General features: G+C 42.5%; 37 non-coding genes across 37 annotated transcripts; 25 read left to right on the forward strand and 12 right to left on the reverse strand.

Moving 5' to 3' along the window:
- Positions 1 to 136: 136 nt before the first annotated feature.
- On the forward strand, positions 137 to 214 carry trnan-guu (transfer RNA asparagine (anticodon GUU)). Its single transcript has one exon. It is a non-coding gene; the product is annotated as a tRNA-Asn (tRNA).
- A 1,045-nt stretch (positions 215 to 1,259) lies between these two features.
- Positions 1,260 to 1,332, reverse strand: trnav-aac (transfer RNA valine (anticodon AAC)). The gene has a single exon. It is a non-coding gene; the product is annotated as a tRNA-Val (tRNA).
- Positions 1,333 to 1,549: 217 nt separating this feature from the next.
- Positions 1,550 to 1,620, forward strand: trnag-gcc (transfer RNA glycine (anticodon GCC)). Its single transcript has one exon. It is a non-coding gene; the product is annotated as a tRNA-Gly (tRNA).
- An 804-nt stretch (positions 1,621 to 2,424) lies between these two features.
- trnav-aac (transfer RNA valine (anticodon AAC)) lies at positions 2,425 to 2,497 on the reverse strand. Its single transcript has one exon. It is a non-coding gene; the product is annotated as a tRNA-Val (tRNA).
- Positions 2,498 to 3,006: 509 nt separating this feature from the next.
- Positions 3,007 to 3,080, forward strand: trnaq-cug (transfer RNA glutamine (anticodon CUG)). Its single transcript has one exon. It is a non-coding gene; the product is annotated as a tRNA-Gln (tRNA).
- Positions 3,081 to 4,124: 1,044 nt separating this feature from the next.
- On the reverse strand, positions 4,125 to 4,197 carry trnav-aac (transfer RNA valine (anticodon AAC)). The gene has a single exon. It is a non-coding gene; the product is annotated as a tRNA-Val (tRNA).
- A 217-nt stretch (positions 4,198 to 4,414) lies between these two features.
- Positions 4,415 to 4,485, forward strand: trnag-ccc (transfer RNA glycine (anticodon CCC)). The gene has a single exon. It is a non-coding gene; the product is annotated as a tRNA-Gly (tRNA).
- A 221-nt stretch (positions 4,486 to 4,706) lies between these two features.
- On the forward strand, positions 4,707 to 4,780 carry trnan-guu (transfer RNA asparagine (anticodon GUU)). The gene has a single exon. It is a non-coding gene; the product is annotated as a tRNA-Asn (tRNA).
- Positions 4,781 to 5,824: 1,044 nt separating this feature from the next.
- Positions 5,825 to 5,897, reverse strand: trnav-aac (transfer RNA valine (anticodon AAC)). Its single transcript has one exon. It is a non-coding gene; the product is annotated as a tRNA-Val (tRNA).
- Positions 5,898 to 6,406: 509 nt separating this feature from the next.
- Positions 6,407 to 6,480, forward strand: trnan-guu (transfer RNA asparagine (anticodon GUU)). Its single transcript has one exon. It is a non-coding gene; the product is annotated as a tRNA-Asn (tRNA).
- Positions 6,481 to 7,524: 1,044 nt separating this feature from the next.
- trnav-aac (transfer RNA valine (anticodon AAC)) lies at positions 7,525 to 7,597 on the reverse strand. The gene has a single exon. It is a non-coding gene; the product is annotated as a tRNA-Val (tRNA).
- A 217-nt stretch (positions 7,598 to 7,814) lies between these two features.
- trnag-gcc (transfer RNA glycine (anticodon GCC)) lies at positions 7,815 to 7,885 on the forward strand. The gene has a single exon. It is a non-coding gene; the product is annotated as a tRNA-Gly (tRNA).
- A 221-nt stretch (positions 7,886 to 8,106) lies between these two features.
- Positions 8,107 to 8,180, forward strand: trnan-guu (transfer RNA asparagine (anticodon GUU)). The gene has a single exon. It is a non-coding gene; the product is annotated as a tRNA-Asn (tRNA).
- A 1,044-nt stretch (positions 8,181 to 9,224) lies between these two features.
- Positions 9,225 to 9,297, reverse strand: trnav-cac (transfer RNA valine (anticodon CAC)). Its single transcript has one exon. It is a non-coding gene; the product is annotated as a tRNA-Val (tRNA).
- Positions 9,298 to 9,514: 217 nt separating this feature from the next.
- Positions 9,515 to 9,585, forward strand: trnag-gcc (transfer RNA glycine (anticodon GCC)). The gene has a single exon. It is a non-coding gene; the product is annotated as a tRNA-Gly (tRNA).
- Positions 9,586 to 9,806: 221 nt separating this feature from the next.
- Positions 9,807 to 9,880, forward strand: trnah-gug (transfer RNA histidin (anticodon GUG)). Its single transcript has one exon. It is a non-coding gene; the product is annotated as a tRNA-His (tRNA).
- Positions 9,881 to 10,414: 534 nt separating this feature from the next.
- trnam-cau (transfer RNA methionine (anticodon CAU)) lies at positions 10,415 to 10,486 on the forward strand. The gene has a single exon. It is a non-coding gene; the product is annotated as a tRNA-Met (tRNA).
- Positions 10,487 to 11,213: 727 nt separating this feature from the next.
- trnag-ccc (transfer RNA glycine (anticodon CCC)) lies at positions 11,214 to 11,284 on the forward strand. The gene has a single exon. It is a non-coding gene; the product is annotated as a tRNA-Gly (tRNA).
- A 221-nt stretch (positions 11,285 to 11,505) lies between these two features.
- Positions 11,506 to 11,579, forward strand: trnan-guu (transfer RNA asparagine (anticodon GUU)). Its single transcript has one exon. It is a non-coding gene; the product is annotated as a tRNA-Asn (tRNA).
- Positions 11,580 to 12,113: 534 nt separating this feature from the next.
- On the forward strand, positions 12,114 to 12,185 carry trnam-cau (transfer RNA methionine (anticodon CAU)). Its single transcript has one exon. It is a non-coding gene; the product is annotated as a tRNA-Met (tRNA).
- A 1,019-nt stretch (positions 12,186 to 13,204) lies between these two features.
- trnan-guu (transfer RNA asparagine (anticodon GUU)) lies at positions 13,205 to 13,278 on the forward strand. Its single transcript has one exon. It is a non-coding gene; the product is annotated as a tRNA-Asn (tRNA).
- A 535-nt stretch (positions 13,279 to 13,813) lies between these two features.
- Positions 13,814 to 13,885, forward strand: trnam-cau (transfer RNA methionine (anticodon CAU)). The gene has a single exon. It is a non-coding gene; the product is annotated as a tRNA-Met (tRNA).
- A 2,357-nt stretch (positions 13,886 to 16,242) lies between these two features.
- Positions 16,243 to 16,315, reverse strand: trnav-cac (transfer RNA valine (anticodon CAC)). Its single transcript has one exon. It is a non-coding gene; the product is annotated as a tRNA-Val (tRNA).
- Positions 16,316 to 16,532: 217 nt separating this feature from the next.
- trnag-gcc (transfer RNA glycine (anticodon GCC)) lies at positions 16,533 to 16,603 on the forward strand. The gene has a single exon. It is a non-coding gene; the product is annotated as a tRNA-Gly (tRNA).
- Positions 16,604 to 17,431: 828 nt separating this feature from the next.
- Positions 17,432 to 17,503, forward strand: trnam-cau (transfer RNA methionine (anticodon CAU)). The gene has a single exon. It is a non-coding gene; the product is annotated as a tRNA-Met (tRNA).
- Positions 17,504 to 18,231: 728 nt separating this feature from the next.
- trnag-gcc (transfer RNA glycine (anticodon GCC)) lies at positions 18,232 to 18,302 on the forward strand. Its single transcript has one exon. It is a non-coding gene; the product is annotated as a tRNA-Gly (tRNA).
- An 86-nt stretch (positions 18,303 to 18,388) lies between these two features.
- On the forward strand, positions 18,389 to 18,460 carry trnam-cau (transfer RNA methionine (anticodon CAU)). The gene has a single exon. It is a non-coding gene; the product is annotated as a tRNA-Met (tRNA).
- A 438-nt stretch (positions 18,461 to 18,898) lies between these two features.
- trnav-cac (transfer RNA valine (anticodon CAC)) lies at positions 18,899 to 18,971 on the reverse strand. Its single transcript has one exon. It is a non-coding gene; the product is annotated as a tRNA-Val (tRNA).
- A 1,625-nt stretch (positions 18,972 to 20,596) lies between these two features.
- Positions 20,597 to 20,669, reverse strand: trnav-aac (transfer RNA valine (anticodon AAC)). The gene has a single exon. It is a non-coding gene; the product is annotated as a tRNA-Val (tRNA).
- A 217-nt stretch (positions 20,670 to 20,886) lies between these two features.
- Positions 20,887 to 20,957, forward strand: trnag-gcc (transfer RNA glycine (anticodon GCC)). The gene has a single exon. It is a non-coding gene; the product is annotated as a tRNA-Gly (tRNA).
- Positions 20,958 to 21,178: 221 nt separating this feature from the next.
- On the forward strand, positions 21,179 to 21,252 carry trnan-guu (transfer RNA asparagine (anticodon GUU)). The gene has a single exon. It is a non-coding gene; the product is annotated as a tRNA-Asn (tRNA).
- A 1,180-nt stretch (positions 21,253 to 22,432) lies between these two features.
- trnav-aac (transfer RNA valine (anticodon AAC)) lies at positions 22,433 to 22,505 on the reverse strand. Its single transcript has one exon. It is a non-coding gene; the product is annotated as a tRNA-Val (tRNA).
- A 218-nt stretch (positions 22,506 to 22,723) lies between these two features.
- On the forward strand, positions 22,724 to 22,794 carry trnag-ccc (transfer RNA glycine (anticodon CCC)). The gene has a single exon. It is a non-coding gene; the product is annotated as a tRNA-Gly (tRNA).
- A 1,339-nt stretch (positions 22,795 to 24,133) lies between these two features.
- On the reverse strand, positions 24,134 to 24,206 carry trnav-aac (transfer RNA valine (anticodon AAC)). Its single transcript has one exon. It is a non-coding gene; the product is annotated as a tRNA-Val (tRNA).
- Positions 24,207 to 24,715: 509 nt separating this feature from the next.
- Positions 24,716 to 24,789, forward strand: trnan-guu (transfer RNA asparagine (anticodon GUU)). The gene has a single exon. It is a non-coding gene; the product is annotated as a tRNA-Asn (tRNA).
- A 1,044-nt stretch (positions 24,790 to 25,833) lies between these two features.
- On the reverse strand, positions 25,834 to 25,906 carry trnav-cac (transfer RNA valine (anticodon CAC)). The gene has a single exon. It is a non-coding gene; the product is annotated as a tRNA-Val (tRNA).
- A 217-nt stretch (positions 25,907 to 26,123) lies between these two features.
- trnag-gcc (transfer RNA glycine (anticodon GCC)) lies at positions 26,124 to 26,194 on the forward strand. The gene has a single exon. It is a non-coding gene; the product is annotated as a tRNA-Gly (tRNA).
- The last annotated feature ends 818 nt before the right edge of the window (positions 26,195 to 27,012 follow it).

A 27,012-nucleotide genomic window follows, 5' to 3' on the forward strand; every position in this document is an offset into this window, starting at 1 on the left:
CACTCAGAAGGCATATTGGACTCACCGGAGACTGAAGTGGAGTACTCCAAGTTACTCCCATCCAAAGACAATGACATTGGGCCATCGTAACAAGAGATTCTCTAATAATTGGGGGAGTAATGAATCAAGTTTAGAAGTCATTCTCTGTGGCGCAATTGGTCAGCGCGCTCGGCTGTTAACTGAGAGGATGGTGGTTCAAGCCCACCCAAGGACGACAGTTTGTCACGAGCACAGTTTGAGGGTTTTCTTGTACAACACGTGTGCTTCTCTAAATTGGCACAATTGATTTGAGATAAAACGTGTGCCACGTTTGCAACAGTGCTTGTTTAAAATACTGATAATCAATGCTCACCCCTCAAATTGGCAATACGTTGAGTATATTGTTATAGGCATCAAGTTGAAATCCATGATGTTCCATGCGCTGTAGCTGTCAGTCAAGATGCCTGTTTGTTAAACGGGAGATGTTTGGCTGAAATCCTGTCAGTGTCTTGGTGTTTTTTCTGTATCACTTTCTCAGTTTTTTTCCTAAACCACGTGAATGTGGGCCTAACTTCTATTCGTTTTGAATGAAATCCCAATGGATCCACAGAGTTTGATGTTTACTACAATTTCTTAATAAGAAATGCCATTTTAAATGTGGACAAAACCAGCACTCAGAAATAAACATGACTTCAGTTGGGTTCCAAATCACTTTGTTACTAGTAGTTTGTCTGGATACTAACCAGACTAAGCCCTATTAGGTTTAAGACAGCAGAGTGGCGCAGCGGGAGCGTGCTGGGCCCATGACCCAGAGGTCGATGGATCGAAACCATCCTCTGCTAAGGTTTAGGTTTCAGGTGAATCTTTGACTGATTCTTGTATTGAAACAAAGGCCAACACCCATTCAGCCCACAGCTGTCTTCTCTAACTCTTTGGGAATTACATTTATGATTCCTGCTAAGGTGAGAGTTTAAACATCTTATAAGTCAATCTCAATAGTACAGTTACAATCCATCCAACGCCAGGAGAATACAGTGACTTGAATGAATGACAGATTTCACTGGTTTGTGCATGACATTCTCATGGAACCCAGCATTCATGATGTTGAACCCTGAGGTCTGCCTATATGAGAACCCTCTAAATTTGGTGTTGTGTGTGCTCAGCTGAACATGAGCTGATCAGGTATGTTGCAAACTACTTCATGATAAAAACACAGGACCTTGCTATTATTTATTTCCCGGTTTATGTATAAAGGTAAGAAGTAAAGTCAATAAAAGGCTTGTTTCCACCCTGTTTCGAACAGGGGACCTTTCGCGTGTTAGGCGAATGTGATAACCACTACACCATGGAAACTGCTGCAAGAACTCACCTTTGTCAAGACATACAAGTTGATATTCGGCCGATGGAAAACATGTGGCTCGCAAGTCTCATTGCTGTTATTAACTGCATTGCATTTCTTGCCTTTTGTGGATGTTGTTATATCCCTTGTGCACGTAGAATGTGTTCCACTTCGTAGCATTTCAAACGCTCTTCCTCTTAACCGAGTTCATGAACAAACGTTGTTATGCAGGCATTGGTGGTTCAGTGGAAGAATTCTCGCTTGCCATGCGGGAGACCCGGGTCCGATTCCCAGCCAATGCATCTGTTGCTTTTTTTAGATTTTAAATAATATTCATAAGGGACAAAAGCGATTTTTGGGACAACCGCAAGACACAGGCATTGCACTCAGAAGGCATATTGGACTCACCAAAGACTGAAGCAAGTTACTCCCATCCAGTTTGATGTTGACTACAATTTCTTAATAAGAAATGCCATTTTAAATGTGGACAAAACCAGCATTCAGAAATAAACACGACTTCAGTTGGGTTCCAAATCAGTTTGTTACTAGTAGTTTGTCTGGATACTAACCAGAGTAAGCCCTTTTAGGCTTAAGACAGCAGAGTGGCTCAGCGGGAGCGTGCTGGGCCCATAACCCAGAGGTCGATGGATCGAAACCATCCTCTGCTAAGGTTTAGGTTTCAGGTGAATCTTTGACTGATTCGAGTATTGAAACAAAGGCCAACACCCATTCAGCCCACAGCTGTCTTCTCTAACTCTTTGGGAATTACATTTATGATTCCTGCTAAGGTGAGAGTTTAAACATCTTATAAGTCAATCTCAACAGTACAGTTACAATCCATCCAACGCCCGGAGAATACAGTGACTTGAATGAATGACAGATTTAACTGGTTTGTGCATGACATTCTCATGGAACCCAGCATTCATGATGTTGAAACCTGAGGTCTGCTTATATGAGAACCCTCTAAATTTGGTGTTGTGTGTGCTCAGCTGAACATGAGCTGATCAGGTATGTTGCAAACTACTTCATGATAAAAACACAGGACCTTGCTATTATTTATTTCCCGGTTTATGTATAAAGGTAAGAAGTAAAGTCAAAAAAAGGCTTGTTTCCACCCTGTTTCGAACAGGGGACCTTTCGCGTGTTAGGCGAATGTGATAACCACTACACCATGGAAACTGCTGCAAGAATTCACCTTTGTCAAGACTTACAAGTTGATATTCGGCCGATGGAAAACATGTGGATCGCAAGTCTCATTGCTGTTATTAACTGCATTGCATTTCTTGCCTTTTGTGGATGTTGTTATATCCCTTGTGCACGTAGAATGTGTTCCACTTCGTAGCATTTCAAACGCTCTTCCTCTTAACCGAGTTCATGAACAAACGTTGTTATGCAGGCATTGGTGCTTCAGTGGAAGAATTCTCGCTTGCCATGCGGGAGACCCGGGTCCGATTCCCAGCCAATGCATCTGTTGCTTTATTTAGATTTTAAATAATATTCATAAGGGACAAAAGCAATGTTTGTGACAACCGCAAGACACAGGCATTCCACTCAGAAGGCATATTGGACTCACCGGAGACTGAAGTGGAGTACTCCAAGTTACTCCCATCCAAAGACAATGACATTGGGCCATCGTAACAAGAGATTCTCTAATAATTGGGGGAGTAATGAATCAAGTTTAGAAGTCAGTCTCTGTGGCGCAATTGGTCAGCGCGCTCGGCCCTGAACTGAGAGGATGGTGGTTCAAGCCCACCCAGGGACGACACTTTGTCACGAGCACAGTTTGAGGGTTTTCTTGTACAACCCGTGTGCTTCTCTAAATTGGCACAATTGTTTTGAGATAAAACGTGTGCTACGTTTGCAACCGTGCTTGTTTAAAATACTGATAATCAATGCTCTCCCCTCAAATTGGCTATACGTTGAGTATAGGGTTATAGGCATCAAGTTGAAATCCATGATGTTCCAGGCGCTGTAGCTGTCAGTCAAGATGCCTGTTTGTTAAACGGGAGATGTTTGGCTGAAATCCTGTCAGTGTCTTGGTGTTTTTTCTGTATCACTTTCTCAGTTTTTTCCTAAACCACGTGAATGTGGGCCTAACTTCTATTCGTTTTGAATGAAATCCCAATGGATCCACAGAGTTTGATGTTTACTACAATTTCTTAATAAGAAATGCCATTTTAAATGTGGACAAAACCAGCACTCAGAAATAAACATGACTTCAGTTGGGTTCCAAATCACTTTGTTACTAGTAGTTTGTCTGGATACTAACCAGAGTAAGCCCTATTAGGCTTAAGACAGCAGAGTGGCTCAGCGGGAGCGTGCTGGGCCTATAACCCAGAGGTCGATGGATCGAAACCATCCTCTGCTAAGGTTTAGGTTTCAGGTGAATCTTTGACTGATTCGTGTATTGAAACAAAGGCCAACACCCATTCAACCCACAGCTGTCTTCTCTAACTCTTTGGGAATTACATTTATGATTCCTGCTAAGGTGAGAGTTTAAACATCTTATAAGTCAATCTCAACAGTACAGTTACAATCCATCCAACGCCCGGAGAATACAGTGACTGGAATGAATGACAAATTTCACTGGTTTGTGCATGACATTCTCATGGAACCCAGCATTCATGATGTTGAAGCCTGAGGTCTGCTTATATGAGAACCCTCTAAATTCTGTGTTGTGTGTGCTCAGCTGAACATGAGCTGATCAGGTATGTTGCAAACTACTTCATGATAAAAACACAGGACCTTGCTATTATTTATTTCCCGGTTTATGTATAAAGGTAAGAAGTAAAGTCAAAAAAATACTTGTTTCCACCCTGTTTCGAACAGGGGACCTTTCGCATGTTAGGCGAATGTGATAACCACTACACCATGGAAACTGCTGCAAGAACTTACCTTTGTCAAGACTTACAAGTTGATATTCGGCCGATGGAAAACATGTGGCTCGCAAGTCTCATTGCTGTTAGTAGCTGCATTGCATTTCTTGCCTTTTGTGGATGTTGTTATATCCCTTGTGCACGTAGAATGTGTTCCACGTCGTAGCATTTCAAACGCTCTTCCTCTTAACCAAGTTCATGAACAAACGTTGTTATGCAGGCATTGGTGGTTCAGTGGTAGAATTCTCGCTTCCCATGCGGGAGACCCGGATCCGATTCCCGGCCAATGCATCTGTTGCTTTTTTTAGATTTTAAATAATATTCATAAGGGACAAAAGCGATTTTTGTGACAACCGCAAGACACAGGCATTCCACTCAGAAGGCATATATGACTCACCAAAGACTGAAGTGGAGTACTCCAAGTTACTCCCATCCAAAGACAATGACATTGGGCCATCGTAACAAGAGATTTTCTAATAATTGGGGGAGTACTGAATCAAGTTTAGAAGTCAGTCTCTGTGGCGCAATTGGTCAGTGCGCTCGGCTGTTAACTGAGAGGATGGTGGTTCAAGCCCACCCAGGGACGACATTTTGTCACAAGCACAGTTTGATGGTTTTCTTGTACAACCCGTGTGCTTCTCTAAATTGGCACAATTTTTTGGAGATAAAACGTGTGCCACGTTTGCAACCGTGCTTGTTTAAAATACTGATAATCAATGCTCTCCCCTCAAATTGGCTATCCGTTGAGTATAGGGTTATAGGCATCAAGTTGAAATCCATGATGTTCCAGGCGCTGTAGCTGTCAGTCAAGATGCCTGTTTGTTAAACGGGAGATGTTTGGCTGAAATCCTGTCAGTGTCTTGGTGTTTTTTCTGTATCACTTTCTCAGTTTGTTCTCAAACCACGTGAATGTGGGCCTAACTTCTATTCGTTTTGAATGAAATCCCAATGGATCCACAGAGTTTGATGTTGACTACAATTTCTTAATAAGAAATGCCATTTTAAATGTGGACAAAACCAGCACTCAGAAATAAACACGACTTCAGTTGGGTTCCAAATCACTTTGTTACTAGTAGTTTGTCTGGATACTAACCAGAGTAAGCCCTTTTAGGCTTAAGACAGCAGAGTGGCTCAGCGGGAGCGTGCTAGGCCCATAACCCAGAGGTCGATGGATCGAATCCATCCTCTGCTAAGGTTTAGGTTTCAGGTGAATCTTTGACTGATTCGTGTATTGAAACAAAGGCCAACACCCATTCAGCCCACAGCTGTCTTCTCTAACTCTTTGGGAATTACATTTATGATTCCTGCTAAGGTGAGAGTTTAAACATCTTATAAGTCAATCTCAACAGTACAGTTACAATCCATCCAATGCCCGGAGAATACAGTGACTTGAATGAATGACAGATTTAATTGGTTTGTGCATGACATTTCCACGGAACCCAGCATTCATGATATTGAAGCCTGAGGTCTGCCTATATGAGAACCCTCTAAAGTTGGTGTTGTGTGTGCTCAGCTGAACATGAGCTGATCAGGTATGTTGCAAACTACTTCATGATAAAAACACAGGACCTTGCTATTATTTATTTCCCGGTTTATGTATAAAGGTAAGAAGTAAAGTCAAAAAAAGGCTTGTTTCCACCCTGTTTCGAACAGGGGACCTTTCGCGTGTTAGGCGAATGTGATAACCACTACACCATGGAAACGGCTGCAAGAACTCACCTTTGTCAAGACTTACAAGTTGATATTCGGCCGATGGAAAACATGTGGCTCGCAAGTCTCATTGCTGTTATTAACTGCATTGCATTTCTTGCCTTTTGTGGATGTTGTTATATCCCTTGTGCACGTAGAATGTGTTCCACTTCGTAGCATTTCAAACGCTCTTCCTCTTAACCGAGTTCATGAACAAACGTTGTTATGCAGGCATTGGTGCTTCAGTGGAAGAATCCTCGCTTGCCATGCGGGAGACCCGGGTCCGATTCCCAGCCAATGCATCTGTTGCTTTATTTAGATTTTAAATAATATTCATAAGGGACAAAAGCAATGTTTGTGACAACCGCAAGACACAGGCATTCCACTCAGAAGGCATATTGGACTCACCGGAGACTGAAGTGGAGTACTCCAAGTTACTCCCATCCAAAGACAATGACATTGGGCCATCGTAACAAGAGATTCTCTAATAATTGGGGGAGTAATGAATCAAGTTTAGAAGTCAGTCTCTGTGGCGCAATTGGTCAGCGCGCTCGGCTGTTAACTGAGAGGATGGTGGTTCAAGCCCACCCAGGGACGACACTTTGTCACGAGCACAGTTTGAGGGTTTTCTTGTACAACCCGTGTGCTTCTCTATATTGGCACAATTGTTTTGAGATAAAATGTGTGCCACGTTTGCAACCGTGCTTGTTTAAAATAGTGATAATCAATGCTCTCCCCTCAAATTGGCTATCCGTTGAGTATAGGGTTATAGGCATCAAGTTGAAATCCATGATGTTCCAGGCGCTGTAGCTGTCAGTCAAGATGCCTGTTTGTTAAACGGGAGATGTTTGGCTGAAATCCTGTCAGTGTCTTGGTGTTTTTTCTGTATCACTTTCTCAGTTTGTTCTCAAACCACGTGAATGTGGGCCTAACTTCTATTCGTTTTGAATGAAATCCCAATGGATCCACAGAGTTTGATGTTGACTACAATTTCTTAATAAGAAATGCCATTTTAAATGTGGACAAAACCAGCATTCAGAAATAAACACGACTTCAGTTGGGTTCCAAATCAGTTTGTTACTAGTAGTTTGTGTGGATACTAACCAGAGTAAGCCCTTTTTGGCTTAAGACAGCAGAGTGGCTCAGCGGGAGCGTGCTGGGCCCATAACCCCAAGGTCGATGGATCGAAACCATCCTCTGCTAAGGTTTAGGTTTCAGGTGAATCTTTGACTGATTCGTGTATTGAAACAAAGGCCAACACCCATTCAGCCCACAGCTGTCTTCTCTAACTCTTTGGGAATTACATTTATGATTCCTGCTAAGGTGAGAGTTTAAACATCGTATAAGTCAATCTCAATAGTTCAGTTAAAATCCATCCAACGCCTGGAGAATACAGTGACTTGAATGAATGACAGATTTCACTGGTTTGTGCATGACATTCTCATGGAACCCAGCATTCATGATGTTGAAGCCTGAGGTCTGCTTATATGAGAACCCTCTAAATTTGGTGTTGTGTGTGCTCAGCTTAACATGAGCTGATCAGGTATGTTGCAAACTACTTCATGATAAAAACACAGGACCTTGCTATTATTTATTTCACGGTTTATGTATAAAGGTAAGAAGTAAAGTCAAAAAAAGGCTTGTTTCCACCCTGTTTCGAAAAGGGGACCTTTCGCGTGTTAGGCGAATGTGATAACCACTACACCATGGAAACTGCTGCAAGAACTCACCTTTTTCAAGACTTACAAGTTGATATTCGGCCGATGGAAAACATGTGGCTCGCAAGTCTCATTGCTGTTATTAACTGCATTGCATTTCTTGCCTTTTGTGGATGTTGTTATATCCCTTGTGCACGTAGAATGTGTTCCACTTCGTAGCATTTCAAACGCTCTTCCTCTTAACCGAGTTCATGAACAAACGTTGTTATGCAGGCATTGGTGGTTCAGTGGAAGAATTCTCGCTTGCCATGCGGGAGACCCGGGTCCGATTCCCAGCCAATGCATCTGTTGCTTTATTTAGATTTTAAATAATATTCATAAGGGACAAAAGTAATGTTTGTGACAACCGCAAGACACAGGCATTCCACTCAGAAGGCATATTGGACTCACCGGAGACTGAAGTGGAGTACTCCAAGTTACTCCCATCCAAAGACAATGACATTGGGCCATCGTAACAAGAGATTCTCAAATAATTGGGGGAGTAATGACTCAAGTTTAGAAGTCAGTCTCTGTGGCGCAATTGGTCAGCGCGCTCGGCTGTTAACTGAGAGGATGGTGGTTCAAGCCCACCCAGGGACGACACTTTGTCACGAGCACAGTTTGAGGGTTTTCTTGTACAACCCGTGTGCTTCTCTAAATTGGCACAATATTTTTGAGATAAAACGTGTGCCACGTTTGCAACCGTGCTTGTTTAAAATACTAATAATCAATGCTCTCCCCTCAAATTGGCTATACGTTGAGTAAAGGGTTATAGGCATCAAGTTGAAATCCATGATGTTCCAGGCGCTGTAGCTGTCAGTCAAGACGCCTGTTTGTTAAACGGGAGATGTTTGGCTGAAATCCTGTCAGTGTCTTGGTGTTTTTTCTGTATCACTTTCTCAGTTTTTTCCTAAACCACGTGAATGTGGGCCTAACTTCTATTCGTTTTGAATGAAATCCCAATGGATCCACAGAGTTTGATGTTTACTACAATTTCTTAATAAGAAATGCCATTTTAAATGTGGACAAAACCAGCACTCAGAAATAAACATGACTTCAGTTGGGTTCCAAATCACTTTGTTACTAGTAGTTTGTCTGGATACTAACCAGAGTAAGCCCTATTAGGTTTAAGACAGCAGAGTGGCGCAGCGGGAGCGTGCTGGGCCCATAACCCAGAGGTCGATGGATCGAAACCATCGTCTGCTAAGGTTTAGGTTTCAGGTGAATCGTTGACTGATTCTTGTATGGAAACAAAGGCCAACACCCATTCAGCCCACAGCTGTCTTCTCTAACTCTTTGGGAATTACATTTATGATTCCTGCTAAGGTGAGAGTTTAAACATCTTATAAGTCAATCTCAATAGTACAGTTAAAATCCATCCAACGCCTGGAGAATACAGTGACTTGAATGAATGACAGATTTCACTGGTTTGTGCATGACATTCTCATGGAACCCAGCATTCATGATGTTGAAGCCTGAGGTCTGCCTATATGAGAACCCTCTAAATTTGGTGTTGTGTGTGCTCAGCTGAACATGAGCTGATCAGGTATGTTGCAAACTACTTCATGATAAAAACACAGGACCTTGCTATTATTTATTTCCCGGTTTATGTATAAAGGTAAGAAGTAAAGTCAAAAAAAGGCTTGTTTCCACCCTGTTTCGAACAGGGGACCTTTCGCGTGTGAGGCGAATGTGATAACCACTACACCATGGAAACTGCTGCAAGATACCACCTTTGTCAAGACTTACAAGTTGATATTCGGCCGATGGAAAACATGTGGCTCGCAAGTCTCATTGCTGTTATTAACTGAATTGCATTTCTTGCCTTTTGTGGATGTTGTTATATCCCTTGTGCACGTAGAATGTGTTCCACTTCGTAGCATTTCAAACGCTCTTCCTCTTAACCGAGTTCATGAACAAACGTTGTTATGCAGGCATTGGTGGTTTAGTGGAAGAATTCTCGCTTGCCATGCGGGAGACCCGGGTCCGATTCCCAGCCAATGCATCTGTTGCTTTATTTAGATTTTAAATAATATTCATAAGGGACAAAAGCAATGTTTTTGACAACCGCAAGACACAGGCATTCCACTCAGAAGGCATATTGGACTCACCGGAGACTGAAGTGGAGTACTCCAAGTTACTCCCATCCAAAGACAATGACATTGGGCCATCGTAACAAGAGATTCTCTAATAATTGGGGGAGTAATGAATCAAGTTTAGAAGTCAGTCTCTGTGGCGCAATTGGTCAGCGCGCTCGGCTGTGAACTGAGAGGATGGTGGTTCAAGCCCACCCAGGGACGACACTTTGTCACGAGCACAGTTTGAGGGTTTTCTTGTACAACCCGTGTGCTTCTCTATATTGATACAATTGTTTTGAGATAAAACGTGTGCCACGTTTGCAACCGTGCTTGTTTAAAATACTGATAATCAATGCTCTCCCCTCAAATTGGCTATACGTTGGGTATAGGGTTATAGGCATCAAGTTGAAATCCATGATGTTCCAGGCGCTGTAGCTGTCAGTCAAGATGCCTGTTTGTTAAACGGGAGATGTTTGGCTGAAATCCTGTCAGTGTCTTGGTGTTTTTTCTGTATCACTTTCTCAGTTTTTTCCTAAACCACGTGAATGTGGGCCTAACTTCTATTTGTTTTGAATGAAATCCCAATGGATCCACAGATTTTGATGTTTACTACAATTTCGTAATAAGAAATGCCATTTCAAATATGGACAAAACCAGCACTCAGAAATAAACATGACTTCAGTTGGGTTCCAAATCACTTTGTTACTAGTAGTTTGTCTGGATACTAACCAGACTAAGCCCTATTAGGTTTAAGACAGCAGAGTGGCGCAGCGGGAGCGTGCTGGGCCCATAACCCAGAGGTCGATGGATCGAAACCATCCTCTGCTAAGGTTTAGGTTTCAGGTGAATCTTTGACTGATTCTTTTATTGAAACAAAGGCCAACACCCATTCAGCCCACAGCTGTCTTCTCTAACTCTTTGGGAATTACATTTATGATTCCTGCTAAGGTGAGAGTTTAAACATCTTATAAGTCAATCTCAACAGTACAGTTACAATGCATCCAACGCCAGGAGAATACAGTGACTTGAATGAATGAGAGATTTCACTGGTTTGTGCATGACATTCTCATGGAACCCAGCATTCATGATGTTGAACCCTGAGGTCTGCCTATATGAGAACCCTCTAAATTTGGTGTTGTGTGTGCTCAGCTGAACATGAGCTGATCAGGTATGTTGCAAACTACTTCATGATAAAAACACAGGACCTTGCTATTATTTATTTCCCGGTTTATGTATAAAGGTAAGAAGTAAAGTCAAAAAAAGGCTTGTTTCCACCCTGTTTCGAACAGGGGACCTGTCCATGGGGGGCGAATGTGTGGACCACTACACCATGGAAACTGCTGCAAGAGCTCACCTTTGTCAAGACTTACAAGTTGATATTCGGCCGATGGAAAACATGTGGCTCGCAAGTCTCATTGCTGTTAGTAGCTGCATTGCATTTCTTGCCTTTTGTGGATGTTGTTATATCCCTTGTGCACGTAGAATGTGTTCCACGTCGTAGCATTTCAAACGCTCTTCCTCTTAACCGAGTTCATGAACCAACATTGTTATGCAGGCATTGGTTGCTCAGTGGTAGAATTCTCGCTTCCCATGCGGGAGACCCGGGTCCGATTCCCGGCCAATGCATCTGTTGCTTTTTTTAGATTTTAAATAATATTCATAAGGGACAAAAGCGATTTTTGTGACAACCGCAAGACACAGGGATTCCACTCAGAAGGCCTATTGGACTCACCGAAGACTGAAGTGGAGTACTCCAAGTTACTCCCATCCAAAGACAATGACATTGGGCCATCGTAACAAGAGATTTTCTAATAATTGGGGGGGTAATGAATCAAGTTTAGAAGTCAGTCTCTGTGGCGCAATTGGTCAGCGCGCTCGGCTGTTAACTGAGAGGATGGTGGTTCAAGCCCACTCAGAGACGACACTTTGCCACGAGCACAGTTTGAGGGTTTTCTTGTACAACCCGTGTGCTTCTCTAAATTGGCACAATTGTTTTGAGATAAAACGTGTGCCACGTTTGCAACCGTGCTTGTTTAAAATACTGATAATCAATGCTCTCCCCTCAAATTGGCTATACGTTGAGTATAGGGTTATAGGCATCAAGTTGAAATCCATGATGTTCCAGGCGCTGTAGCTGTCAGTCAAGATGCCTGTTTGTTAAACGGGAGATGTTTGGCTGAAATCCTGTCAGTGTCTTGGTGTTTTTTCTGTATCACTTTCTCAGATTTTTCCTAAACCACGTGAATGTGGGCCTAACTTCTATTAATTTTGAATGAAATCCCAATGGATCCACAGAGTTTGATGTTTACTACAATTTCTTAATAAGAAATGCCATTTTAAATGTGGACAAAACCAGCACTCAGAAATAAACATGACATCAGTTGGGTTCCAAATCACTTTGTTACTAGTAGTTTGTCTGGATACTAACCAGAGTAAGCCCTATTAGGTTTAAGACAGCAGAGTGGCGCAGCGGGAGCGTGCTGGGCCCATAACCCAGAGGTCGATGGATCGAAACCATCCTCTGCTAAGGTTTAGGTTTCAGGTGAATCTTTGACTGATTCTTGTATTGAAACAAAGGCCAACACCCATTCAGCCCACAGCTGTCTTCTCTAACTCTTTGGGAATTACATTTATGATTCCTGCTAAGGTGAGAGTTTAAACATCTTATAAGTCAATCTCAACAGTACAGTTACAATCCATCCAACGCCCGGAGAATACAGTGACTTGAATGAATGACAGATTTCACTGGTTTGTGCATGACATTCTCATGGAACCCAGCAATCATGATGTTGAAGCCTGAGGTCTGCCTATATGAGAACCCTCTAAATTTGGTGTTTTGTGTGCTCAGCTGAACATGAGCTGATCAGGTATGTTGCAAACTACTTCATGATAAAAACACAGGACCTTGCTATTATTTATTTCCCGGTTTATGTATAAAGGTAAGAAGTAAAGTCAAAAAAAGGCTTGTTTCCACCCTGTTTCGAACAGGGGACCTGTCCATGGGGGGCGAATGTGATAACCACTACACCATGGAAACTGCTGCAAGAACTCACCTTTGTCAAGACTTACAAGCTGATACTCGGCCGATGGAAAACATGTGGCTCGCAAGTCTCATTGCTGTTATTAACTGCATTGCATTTCTTGCCTTTTGTGGATGTTGTTATATCCCTTGTGCACGTAGAATGTGTTCCACTTCGTAGCATTTCAAACGCTCTTCCTCTTAACCGAGTTCCTGAACAAACATTGTTATGCAGGCATTGGTGGTTCAGTGAAAGAATTCTCGCTTGCCATGCGGGAGACCCGGGTCCGATTCCCAGCCAATGCATCTGTTGCTTTATTTAGATTTTAAATAATATTCATAAGGGACAAAAGCAATGTTTGTGACAACCGCAAGACACAGGCATTCCACTCAGAAGGCATATTGGACTCACCGGAGACTGAAGTGGAGTACTCCAAGTTACTCCCATCCAAAGACAATGACATTGGGCCATCGTAACAAGAGATTCTCTAATAATTGGGGGAGTAATGAATCAAGTTTAGATGTCAGTCTCTGTGGCGCAATTGGTCAGCGCGCTCGGCTGTTAACTGAGAGGATGGTGGTTCAAGCCCACCCAAGGACGACACTTTGTCACGAGCACAGTTTGAGGGTTTTCTTGTACAACACGTGTGCTTCTCTAAATTGGCACAATTGATTTGAGATAAAACGTGTGCCACGTTTGCAACAGTGCTTGTTTAAAATACTGATAATCAATGCTCACCCCTCAAATTGGCAATACGTTGAGTATATTGTTATAGGCATCAAGTTGAAATCCATGATGTTCCATGCGCTGTAGCTGTCAGTCAAGATGCCTGTTTGTTAAACGGGAGATGTTTGGCTGAAATCCTGTCAGTGTCTTGGTGTTTTTTCTGTATCACTTACTCAGTTTTTTTCCTAAACCACGTGAATGTGGGCCTAACTTCTATTCGTTTTGAATGAAATCCCAATGGATCCACAGAGTTTGATGTTTACTACAATTTCTTAATAAGAAATGCCATTTTAAATGTGGACAAAACCAGCACTCAGAAATAAACATGACTTCAGTTGGGTTCCAAATCACTTTGTTACTAGTAGTTTGTCTGGATACTAACCAGACTAAGCCCTATTAGATTTAAGACAGCAGAGTGGCGCAGCGGGAGCGTGCTGGGCCCATAACCCAGAGGTCGATGGATCGAAACCATCCTCTGCTAAGGTTTAGGTTTCAGGTGAATCTTTGACTGATTCATGTATTGAAACAAAGGCCAACACCAATTCAGCTCACAGTTGTCTTCTCTAACTCTTTGGGAATTACATTTATGATTCCTGCTAAGGTGAGAGTTTAAACATTTTATAAGTCAATCTCAATAGTACAGTTACAATCCATCCAACGCCAGGAGAATACAGTGACTTGAATGAATGACAGATTTCACTGGTTTGTGCATGACATTCTCATGGAACCCAGCATTCATGATGTTGAACCCTGAGGTCTGCCTATATGAGAACCCTCTAAATTTGGTGTTGTGTGTGCTCAGCTGAACATGAGCTGATCAGGTATGTTGCAAACTACTTCATGATAAAAACACAGGACCTTGCTATTATTTATTTCCCGGTTTATGTATAAAGGTAAGAAGTAAAGTCAAAAAAAGGCTTGTTTCCACCCTGTTACGAACAGGGGACCTTTCGCGTGTGAGGCGAATGTGATAACCACTACACCATTGAAAGTGCTGCAAGACACCACCTTTGTCAAGACTTACAAGTTGATATTCGGCCGATGGAAAACATGTGGCTCGCAAGTCTCATTGCTGTTATTAACTGCATTGCATTTCTTGCCTTTTGTGGATGTTGTTATATCCCTTGTGCACGTAGAATGTGTTCCACTTCGTAGCATTTCAAACGCTCTTCCTCTTAACCGAGTTCATGAACAAACGTTGTTATGCAGGCATTGGTGGTTCAGTGGAAGAATTCTTGCTTGCCATGCGGGAGACCCGGGTCCGACTCCCGGCCAATGTTTCTGTTGCTTTTTTTTAGATTTTAAATAATATTCATAAGGGACAAAAGCAATGTTTGGGACAACCGCAAGACACAGGCATTGCACTCAGAAGGCATATTGGACTCACCAAAGACTGAAGCAGAGTACTCCAAGTTACTCCCATCCAAAGACAATGACATTGGGCCATCGTAACAAGAGATTTTCTGATAATTGGGGAAGTAATGAATAAAATTTAAAAGTCAGTCTGCGGCGCAATTGGTCAGCGCGCTCGGCTGTTAACTGAGAGGATAGTTGTTCAAGCCCACCCACTGACGATGCTTTGCCACGAGCACATTTTGAGGGTTTTCTTGTACAGCCCGTGTCCTTCTCTAAATTGGCACAATAGTTTCGAGATAAAACGTGTGCCACGTTTGCAACCGTGCTTGTTTAAAATACTGATAATCAATGCTCTCCCCTCAAATTGGCTATCCGTTGAGTATAGGGTTATAGGCATCAAGTTGAAATCCATGATGTTCCAGGCGCTGTAGCTGTCAGTCAAGATGCCTGTTTGTTAAACGGGAGATGTTTGGCTGAAATCCTTTCAGTGTCTTGGTGTTTTTTCTGTATCACTTTCTCAGTTTGTTCTCAAACCACGTGAATGTGGGCCTAACTTCTATTCGTTTTGAATGAAATCCCAATGGATCCACAGAGTTTGATGTTGACTACAATTTCTTAATAAGAAATGCCATTTTAAATGTGGACAAAACCAGCACTCAGAAATAAACACGACTTCAGTTGGGTTCCAAATCAGTTTGTTACTAGTAGTTTGTCTGGATACTAACCAGAGTAAGCCCTTCTAGGCTTAAGACAGCAGAGTGGCTGAGCGGGAGGGTGCTGGGCCCATAACCCAGAGGTTGATGGATCGAAACCATCCTCTGCTAAGGTTTAGGTTTCAGGTGAATCTTTGAGTGATTTGTGTATTGAAACAAAGGCCAACACCCATTCAGCCCACAGCTGTCTTCTCTAACTCTTTGGGAATTACATTTATGATTCCTGCTAAGGTGAGAGTTTAAACATCTTATAAGTCAATCTCAACAGTACAGTTACAATCCATCCAACGCCCGGAGAATACAGTGAATGGATCGAAACCATCCTCTGCTAAGGTTTAGGTTTCAGGTGAATCTTTGAGTGATTTGTGTATTGAAACAAAGGCCAACACCCATTCAGCCCACAGCTGTCTTCTCTAACTCTTTGGGAATTACATTTATGATTCCTGCTAAGGTGAGAGTTTAAACATCTTATAAGTCAATCTCAACAGTACAGTTACAATCCATCCAACGCCCGGAGAATACAGTGACTTGAATGAATGACAGATTTCACTGGTTTGTGCATGACATTTCCACGGAACCCAGCATTCATGATGTTGAAGCCTGAGGTCTGCTTATATGAGAACCCTCTAAATTTGGTGTTGTGTGTGCTCAGCTGAACATGAGCTGATCAGGTATGTTGCAAACTACTTCATGATAAAAACACAGGACCTTGCTATTATTTATTTCCCGGTTTATGTATAAAGGTAAGAAGTAAAGTCAAAAATAGGCTTGTTTCCACCCTGTTTCGAACAGGGGACCTTTCGCGTGTGAGGCGAATGTGATAACCACTACACCATGGAAACTGCTGCAAGAACACACCTTTGTCAAGACTCACAAGTTGATATTCGGGCGATGGAAAACATGTGGCTCGCAAGTCTCATTGCTGTTATTAACTGCATTGCATTTCTTGCCTTTTGTGGATGTTGTTATATCCCTTGTGCACGTAGAATGTGTTCCACTTCGTAGCATTTCAAACGCTCTTCCTCTTAACCGAGTTCATGAACAAATGATTTTATGCAGGCATTGGTAGTTCGGTGGAAGAATTCTCGCTTGCCATGCGGGAGACCCGGGTCCGATTCCCGGCCAATGCATCTGTTGCCTTTTTTAGATTTTAAATAATATTCATAAGGGACAAAAGCAATGTTTGGGACAACCGCAAGACACAGGCATTGCACTCAGAAGGCATATTGGACTCACCAAAGACTGAAGCAGAATACTCCAAGTTATTCCCATCCAAAGACAATGACATTGGGCCATCGTAACAAGAGATTTTCTGATAATTGGGGGAGTAATGAATCAAATTTAAAAGTCAGTCCGCGGCGCAATTGGTCAGCGCGTTCGGCTGTTAACTGAGAGGATAGTTGTTCAAGCCCACCCAGGGACGATGCTTTGCCACGAGCACATTTTGAGGGTTTTCTTATACAGCCCGTGTCCTTCTCTAAATTGGCACAATAGTTTCGAGATAAAACGTGTGCCGCGTTTGCAACCGTGCTTGTTTAAAATAGTGATAATCAATGCTCTCCCCTCAAATTGGCTATCCGTTGAGTATAGGGTTATAGGCATCAAGTTGAAATCCATGATGTTCCAGGCGCTGTAGCTGTCAGTCAAGATGCCTGTTTGTTAAACGGGAGATGTTTGGCTGAAATCCTGTCAGTGTCTTGGTGTTTTTTCTGTATCACTTTCTCAGTTTTTTTCCTAAACCACGTGAATGTGGGCCTAACTTCTATTCGTTTTGAATGAAATCCCAATGGATCCACAGAGTTTGATGTTTACTACAATTTCTTAATAAGAAATGCCATTTTAAATGTGGACAAAACCAGCACTCAGAAATAAACATGACTTCAGTTGGGTTCCAAATCACTTTGTTACTAGTAGTTTGTCTGGATACTAACCAGACTAAGCCCTATTAGGTTTAAGACAGCAGAGTGGCGCAGCGGGAGCGTGCTGGGCCCATAACCCAGAGGTCGATGGATCGAAACCATCCTCTGCTAAGGTTTAGGTTTCAGGTGAATCTTTGACTGATTCTTGTATTGAAACAAAGGCCAACACCCATTCAGCTCACAGCTGTCTTCTCTAACTCTTTGGGAATTACATTTATGATTCCTGCTAAGGTGAGAGTTTAAACATCTTATAAGTCAATCTCAATAGTACAGTTACAATCCATCCAACGCCAGGAGAATACAGTGACTTGAATGAATGACAGATTTCACTGGTTTGTGCATGACATTCTCATGGAACCCAGCATTCATGATGTTGAACCCTGAGGTCTGCCTATATGAGAACCCTCTAAATTTGGTGTTGTGTGTGCTCAGCTGAACATGAGCTGATCAGGTATGTTGCAAACTACTTCATGATAAAAACACAGGACCTTGCTATTATTTATTTCCCGGTTTATGTATAAAGGTAAGAAGTAAAGTCAAAAAAAGGCTTGTTTCCACCCTGTTACGAACAGGGGACCTTTCGCGTGTGAGGCGAATGTGATAACCACTACACCATTGAAATTGCTGCAAGACACCACCTTTGTCAAGACTTACAAGTTGATATTCGGCCGATGGAAAACATGTGGCTCGCAAGTCTCATTGCTGTTATTAACTGCATTGCATTTCTTGCCTTTTGTGGATGTTGTTATATCCCTTGTGCACGTAGAATTTGTTCCACTTCGTAGCATTTCAAACGCTCTTCCTCTTAACCGAGTTCATGAACAAACGTTGTTATGCAGGCATTGGTGGTTCAGTGGAAGAATTCTCGCTTGCCATGCGGGAGACCCGGGTCCGACTCCCGGCCAATGTTTCTGTTGCTTTTTTTAGATTTTAAATAATATTCATAAGGGACAAAAGCAATGTTTGGGACAACCGCAAGACACAGGCATTTAAGACAGCAGAGTGGCGCAGCGGGAGCGTGCTGGGCCCATAACCCAGAGGTCGATGGATCGAAACCATCCTCTGCTAAGGTTTAGGTTTCAGGTGAATCTTTGACTGATTCTTGTATTGAAACAAAGGCCAACACCCATTCAGCCCACAGCTGTCTTCTCTAACTCTTTGGGAATTACATTTATGATTCCTGCTAAGGTGAGAGTTTAAACATCTTATAAGTCAATCTCAACAGTACAGTTACAATCCATCCAACGCCCGGAGAATACAGTGACTTGAATGAATGACAGATTTCACTGGTTTGTGCATGACATTTCCACGGAACCCAGCATTCATGATCTTGAAGCTTGAGGTCTGCCTATATGAGAAGCCTCTAAATTCTGTGTTGTGTGTGCTCAGCTGAACATGAGCTGATCAGGTATGTTGCAAACTACTTCATGATAAAAACACAGGACCTTGCTATTATTTATTTCCCGGTTTATGTATAAAGGTAAGAAGTAAAGTCAAAAAAAGGCTTGTCTCCACCCTGTTTCGAACAGGGGACCTTTCGCGTGTGAGGCGAATGTGATAACCACTACACCATGGAAACTGCTGCAAGAACACACCTTTGTCAAGACTCACAAGTTGATATTCGGCCGATGGAAAACATGTGGCTCGCAAGTCTCATTGCTGTTATTAACTGCATTGCATTTCTTTCCTTTTGTGGATGTTGTTATATCCCTTGTGCACGTAGAATGTGTTCCACTTCGTAGCATTTCAAACGCTCTTCCTCTTAACCGAGTTCATGAACAAATGTTTTTATGCAGGCATTGGAGGTTCGGTGGAAGAATTCTCGCTTGCCATGCGGGAGACCCGGGTCTGATTCCCGGCCAATGCATCTGTTGCCTTTTTTAGATTTTAAATAATATTCATAAGGGACAAAAGCAATGTTTGGGACAACCGCAAGACACAGGCATTGCACTCAGAAGGCATATTGGACTCACCAAAGACTGAAGCAGAGTACTCCAAGTTACTCCCATCCAAAGACAATGACATTGGGCCATCGTAACAAGAGATTTTCTGATAATTGGGGGAGTAATGAATCAAATTTAAAAGTCAGTCTGCGGCGCAATTGGTCAGCGTGCTCGGTTGTTAACTGAGAGGATAGTTGTTCAAGCCCACCCAGGGACGATGCTTTGCCACGAGCACATTTTGAGGGTTTTCTTGTACAGCCCTTGTCCTTCTCTAAATTGGCACAATAGTTTCGAGATAAAACGTGTGCCACGTTTGCAACCGTGCTTGTTTAAAATAGTGATAATCAATGCTCTCCCCTCAAATTGGCTATCCGTTAAGTATAGGGTTATAGGCATCAAGTTGAAATCCATGATGTTCCAGGCACTGTAGCTGTCAGTCAAGATGCCTGTTTGTTAAACGGGAGATGTTTGGCTGAAATCCTGTCAGTGTCTTGGTGTTTTTTCTGTATCACTTTCTCAGTTTGTTCTCAAACCACGTGAATGTGGGCCTAACTTCTATTCGTTTTGAATGAAATCCAAATGGATCCACAGAGTTTGATGTTGACTACAATTTCTTAATAAGAAATGCCATTTTAAATGTGGACAAAACCAGCATTCAGAAATAAACACGACTTCAGTTGGGTTCCAAATCAGTTTGTTACTAGTAGTTTGTCTGGATACTAACCAGAGTAAGCCCTTTTAGGCTTAAGACAGCAGAGTGGCTCAGCGGGAGTGTGCTGGGCCCATAACCCGGAGGTCGATGGATCGAAACCATCCTCTGCTAAGGTTTAGGTTTCAGGTGAATCTTTGACTGATTCGTGTATTGAAACAAAGGCCAACACCCATTCAGCCCACAGCTGTCTTCTCTAACTCTTTGGGAATTACATTTATGATTCCTGCTAAGGTGAGAGTTTAAACATCTTATAAGTCAATCTCAACAGTACAGTTACAATCCATCCAACGCCCGGAGAATACAGTGACTTGAATGAATGACAGATTTAACTGGTTTGTGCATGACATTCTCATGGAACCCAGCATTCATGATGTTGAAACCTGAGGTCTGCTTATATGAGAACCCTCTAAATTTGGTGTTGTGTGTGCTCAGCTGAACATGAGCTGATCAGGTATGTTGCAAACTACTTCATGATAAAAACACAGGACCTTGCTATTATTTATTTCCCGGTTTATGTATAAAGGTAAGAAGTAAAGTCAAAAAAAGGCTTGTTTCCACCCTGTTTCGAACAGGGGACCTTTCGCGTGTTAGGCGAATGTGATAACCACTACACCATGGAAACTGCTGAAAGAACTCACCTTTGTCAAGACTTACAAGTTGATATTCGGCCGATGGAAAACATGTGGCTCTCAAGTCTCATTGCTGTTATTAACTGCATTGCATTTCTTGCCTTTTGTGGATGTTGTTATATCCCTTGTGCACGTAGAATGTGTTCCACTTCGTAGCATTTCAAACGCTCTTCCTCTTAACCGAGTTCATGAACAAACGTTGTTATGCAGGCATTGGTGGTTCAGTGGAAGAATTCTCGCTTGCCATGCGGGAGACCCGGGTCCGATTCCCAGCCAATGCATCTGTTGCTTTATTTAGATTTTAAATAATATTCATAAGGGACAAAAGCAATGTTTGTGACAACCGCAAGACACAGGCATTCCACTCAGAAGGCATATTGGACTCACCGGAGACTGAAGTGGAGTACTCCAAGTTACTCCCATCCAAAGACTATGACATTGGGCCATCGTAACAAGAGATTCTCTAATAATTGGGGGAGTAATGAATCAAGTTTAGAAGTCAGTCTCTGTGGCGCAATTGGTCAGCGCACTCGGCTGTTAACTGAGAGGATGGTGGTTCAAGCCCACCCAGGGACGACACTTTGTCACGAGCACAGTTTGAGGGTTTTCTTGTACAACCCGTGTGCTTCTCTAAATTGGCACAATTGTTTTGAGATAAAACGTGTGCCACGTTTGCAACCGTGCTTGTTTAAAATACTGATAATCAATGCTCTCCCCTCAAATTGGCTATCCGTTGAGTATAGGGTTATAGGCATCAAGTTGAAATCCATGATGTTCCAGGCGCTGTAGCTGTCAGTCAAGATGCCTGTTTGTTAAACGGGAGATGTTTGGCTGAAATCCTGTCAGTGTCTTGGTGTTTTTTCTGTATCACTTTCTCAGTTTTTTCCTAAACCACGTGAATGTGGGCCTAACTTCTATTCGTTTTGAATGAAATCCCAATGGATCCACAGAGTTTGATGTTTACTACAATTTCTTAATAAGAAATGCCATTTTAAATGTGGACAAAACCAGCACTCAGAAATAAACATGACTTCAGTTGGGTTCCAAATCACTTTGTTACTAGTAGTTTGTCTGGATACTAACCAGAGTAAGCCCCATTAGGTTTAAGACAGCAGAGTGGCGCAGCGGGAGCGTGCTGGGCCCATAACCCAGAGGTCGATGGCTCGAAACCATCCTCTGCTAAGGTTTAGGTTTCAGGTGAATCTTTGACTGATTCGTGTATTGAAACAAAGGCCAACACCCATTCAACCCACAGCTGTCTTCTCTAACTCTTTGGGAATTACATTTATGATTCCTGCCAAGGTGAGAGTTTAAACATCTTATTAATCAATCTCAACAGTACAGTTACAATCCATCCAACGCCCGGAGAATACAGTGACTTGAATGAATGACAAATTTCACTGGTTTGTGCATGACATTCTCATGGAACCCAGCATTCATGATGTTGAAGCCTGAGGTCTGCTTATATGAGAACCCTCTAAATTTGGTGTTGTGTGTGCTCAGCTGAACATGAGCTGATCAGGTATTTTGCAAACTACTTCATGATAAAAACACAGGACCTTGCTATTAATTATCCATCCATCCATTTTCTACCGCTTATTCCCTTTCGGGGTCGCGGGGGGCGCTGGCGCCTATCTCAGCTACAATCAGGCGGAAGGCAGGGTACACCCTGGACAAGTCGCCACCTCATCGCAGGGCGCTATTAATTATTTCCCGGTTTATGTATAAAGGTAAGAAGTAAAGTCAAAAAAAGACTTGTTTCCACCCTGTTTCGAACAGGGGACCTTTCGCGTGTTAGGCGAATGTGATAACCACTACACCATGGAAACTGCTGCAAGAACTCACCTTTGTCAAGACTTACAAGTTGATATTCGGCCGATGGAAAACATGTGGCTCACAAGTCTCATTGCTGTTAGTAGCTGCATTGCATTTCTTGCCTTTTGTGGATGTTGTTATATCCCTTGTGCACGTAGAATGTGTTCCACGTCGTAGCATTTCAAACGCTCTTCCTCTTAACCGAGTTCATGAACAAATCGTTGTTATGCAGGCATTGGTGGTTCAGTGGTAGAATTCTCGCTTCCCATGCGGGAGACCCGGGTCCGATTCCCGGCCAATGCATCTGTTGCTTTTTTTAGATTTTAAATAATATTCATAAGGGACAAAAGCGATTTTTGTGACAACCGCAAGACACAGGCATTCCACTCAGAAGGCATATTGGACTCACCAAAGACTGAAGTGGAGTACTCCAAGTTACTCCCATCCAAAGACAATGACATTGGGCCATCGTAACAAGAGATTTTCTAATAATTGGGGGAGTAATGAATCAAGTTTAGAAGTCAGTCCCTGCGGCGCAATTGGTCAGTGCGCTCGGCTGTTAACTGACAGGATGGTGGTTCAAGCCCACCCAGGGACGACACTTTGTCACAAGCACAGTTTGAGGGTTTTCTTGTACAACCCGTGTGCTTCTCTAAATTGGCACACTTTTTTGGAGATAAAACGTGTGCCACGTTTGCAACCGTGCTTGTTTAAAATACTGATAATCAATGCTCTCCCCTCAAATTGGCTATCCGTTGAGTATAGGGTTATAGGCATCAAGTTGAAATCCATGATGTTCCAGGCGCTGTAGCTGTCAGTCAAGATGCCTGTTTGTTAAACGGGAGATGTTTGGCTGAAATCCTGTCAGTGTCTTGGTGTTTTTTCTGTATCACTTTCTCAGTTTGTTCTCAAACCACGTGAATGTGGGCCTAACTTCTATTCGTTTTGAATGAAATCCCAATGGATCCACAGAGTTTGATGTTGACTACAATTTCTTAATAAGAAATCTCATTTTAAATGTGGACAAAACCAGCACTCAGAAATAAACACGACTTCAGTTGGGTTCCAAATCACTTTGTTACTAGTAGTTTGTCTGGATACTAACCAGAGTAAGCCCTTTTAGGCTTAAGACAGCAGAGTGGCTCAGCGGGAGCGTGCTAGGCCCATAACCCAGAGGTCGATGGATCGAATCCATCCTCTGCTAAGGTTTAGGTTTCAGGTGAATCTTTGACTGATTCGTGTATTGAAACAAAGGCCAACACCCATTCAGCCCACAGCTGTCTTCTCTAACTCTTTGAGAATTACATTTATGATTCCTGCTAAGGTGAGAGTTTAAACATCTTATAAGTCAATCTCAACAGTACAATTACAATCCATCCAATGCCCGGAGAATACAGTGACTTGAATGAATGACAGATTTAATTGGTTTGTGCATGACATTTCCACGGAACCCAGCATTCATGATATTGAAGCCTGAGGTCTGCCTATATGAGAACCCTCTAAATTTGGTGTTGTGTGTGCTCAGCTGAACATGAGCTGATCAGGTATGTTGCAAACTACTTCATGATAAAAACACAGGACCTTGCTATTATTTATTTCCCGGTTTATGTATAAAGGTAAGAAGTAAAGTCAAAAAAAGGCTTGTTTCCAACCTGTTTCGAACAGGGGACCCTTTGCGTGTTAGGCGAATGTGATAACCACTACACCATGGAAACTGCTGCAAGAACTCACCTTTGTCAAGACTTACAAGTTGATATTCGGCCAATGGAAAACATGTGGCTCGCAAGTTTCATTGCTGTTATTAACTGCATTGCATTTCTTGGCTTTTGTGGATGTTGTTATATCCCTTGTGCACGTAGAATGTGTTCCACTTCGTAGCATTTCAAACGCTCTTCCTCTTAACCGAGTTCATGAACAAATCTTGTTATGCAGGCATTGGTGGTTCAGTGGAAGAATTCTCGCTTGCCATGCGGGAGACCCGAGTCCGATTCCCAGCCAATGCATCTGTTGCTTTATTTAGATTTTAAATAATATTCATAAGGGACCAAAGCAATGTTTGTGACAACCGCAAGACACAGGCATTCCACTCAGAAGGCATGTTGGACTCACCGGAGACTGAAGTGGAGTACTCCAAGTTACTCCCATCCAAAGACAATGACATTGGGCCATCGTAACAAGAGATTCTCTAATAATTGGGGGAGTAATGAATCAAGTTTAGAAGTCAGTCTCTGTGGCGCAATTGGTCAGCGCGCTCGGCTGTTAACTGAGAGGATGGTGGTTCAAGCCCCCCCAGGGACGAGACTTTGTCACGAGCACAGTTTGAGGGTTTTCTTGTACAACCTGTGTGCTTCTCTATATTGGCACAATTGTTTTGAGATAAAACGTGTGCCACGTTTGCAACCGTGTTTGTTTAAAATACTGATAATCAATGCTCTCCCCTCAAATTGGCTATACGTTGGATATAGGGTTATAGGCATCAAGTTGAAATCCATGATGTTCCAGGCGCTGTAGCTGTCAGTCAAGATGCTTGTTTGTTAAACGGGAGATGTTTGGCTGAAATCCTGTCAGTGTCTTGGTGTTTTTTCTGTATCACTTTCTCAGTTTTTTCCTAAACCACGTGAATGTGGGCCTAACTTCTATTCGTTTTGAATGAAATCCCAATGGATCCACAGAGTTTGATGTTTACTACAATTTCTTAATAAGAAATGCCATTTTAAATGTGGACAAAACCAGCACTCAGAAATAAACATGACTTCAGTTGGGTTCCAAATCACTTTGTTACTAGTAGTTTGTCTGGATACTAACCAGAGTAAGCCCTATAAGGTTTAAGACAGCAGAGTGGCGCAGCGGGAGCGTGCTGGGCCCATAACCCAGAGGTCGATGGATCAAAACCTTCGTCTGCTAAGGTTTAGGTTTCAGGTGAATCGTTGACTGATTCTTGTATGGAAACAAAGGCCAACACCCATTCAGCCCACAGCTGTCTTCTCTAACTCTTTGGGAATTACATTTATGATTCCTGCTAAGGTGAGAGTTTAAACATCTTATAAGTCAATCTCAATAGTACAGTTAAAATCCATCCAACGCCTGGAGAATACAGTGACTTGAATGAATGACAGATTTAACTGGTTTGTGCATGACATTCTCATGGAACCCAGCATTCATGATGTTGAAGCCTGAGGTCTGCCTATATGAGAACCCTCTAAATTTGGTGTTGTGTGTGCTCAGCTGAACATGAGCTGATCAGGTATGTTGCAAACTACTTCATGATAAAAACACAGGACCTTGCTATTATTTATTTCCCGGTTTATGTATAAAGGTAAGAAGTAAAGTCAAAAAAAGGCTTGTTTCCACCCTGTTTCGAACAGGGGACCTTTCGCGTGTGAGGCGAATGTGATAACCACTACACCATGGAAACTGCTGCAAGATACCACCTTTGTCAAGACTTACAAGTTGATATTCGGCCGATGGAAAACATGTGGCTCGCAAGTCTCATTGCTGTTATTAACTGCATTGCATTTCTTGCCTTTTGTGGATGTTGTTCTATCCCTTGTGCACGTAGAATGTGTTCCACTTCGTAGCATTTCAAACGCTCTTCCTCTTAACCGAGTTCATGAACAAACGTTGTTATGCAGGCATTGGTGGTTCAGTGGAAGAATTCTCGCTTGCCATGCGGGAGACCCGGGTCCGATTCCCGGTCAATGCATCTGTTCCTTTTTTTAGATTTTAAATAATATTCATAAGGGACAAAAGCAATGTTTGTGACAACCGCAAGACACAGGCATTACACTCAGAAGGCATATTGAACTCACCAAAGACTGAAGCAGAGTACTCCAAGTTACTCCCATCCAAAGACAATGACATTGGGCCATCGTAACAAGAGATTTTCTAATAATTGGGGGAGTAATGAATCAAATTTAAAAGTCAGTCTCTGCGGCGCAATTGGTCAGCGCGCTCGGCTGTTAACTGAGAGGATAGTTGTTCAAGCCCACCCAGGGACGATGCTTTGCCACGAGCACAATTTGAGGGTTTTCTTGTACAGCCCATGTCCTTCTCTAAATTTGCACAAAATTTCTAGTTAAAACGTGTGCCACGTTTGCTACATACCTTTCAGCCATGCTCGTTTAAACTAATGTAAATGACTGATAATCAATGCTATCGCTTCAAATTGGCTATCAATTGAGTATAGGGTTATAGGCATCGAGTTGAAATCCATGATGTTCCAGGCGCTGTAGCTGTCAGTCAATGTGCCTGTTTGTTAAACGGGAGATGTTTGGCTCAAATCCTGTCAGTGTCTTGATGTTTTTTCTGTATCACTTTCTCAGTTTGTTTTCAAACCACATGAATGCAAGACTAAATGCAATTCATTTTGACTGAAATCTCAATGGATCCACAGAGTTTGATGTTTTCTATAATGTTTTAGGGACCGATGTCCCAAAGGGACAGAGGACCCTATTGAATTTGTAGCGTTTTATTGTATTAGGGACCGATGTCCCAAAGGGACAGAGGACCCTACTGAATATC

This window comes from Nerophis ophidion, linkage group LG01, assembly GCF_033978795.1.
Source record: "Nerophis ophidion isolate RoL-2023_Sa linkage group LG01, RoL_Noph_v1.0, whole genome shotgun sequence".
Classification (NCBI taxonomy): domain Eukaryota; kingdom Metazoa; phylum Chordata; class Actinopteri; order Syngnathiformes; family Syngnathidae; genus Nerophis; species Nerophis ophidion.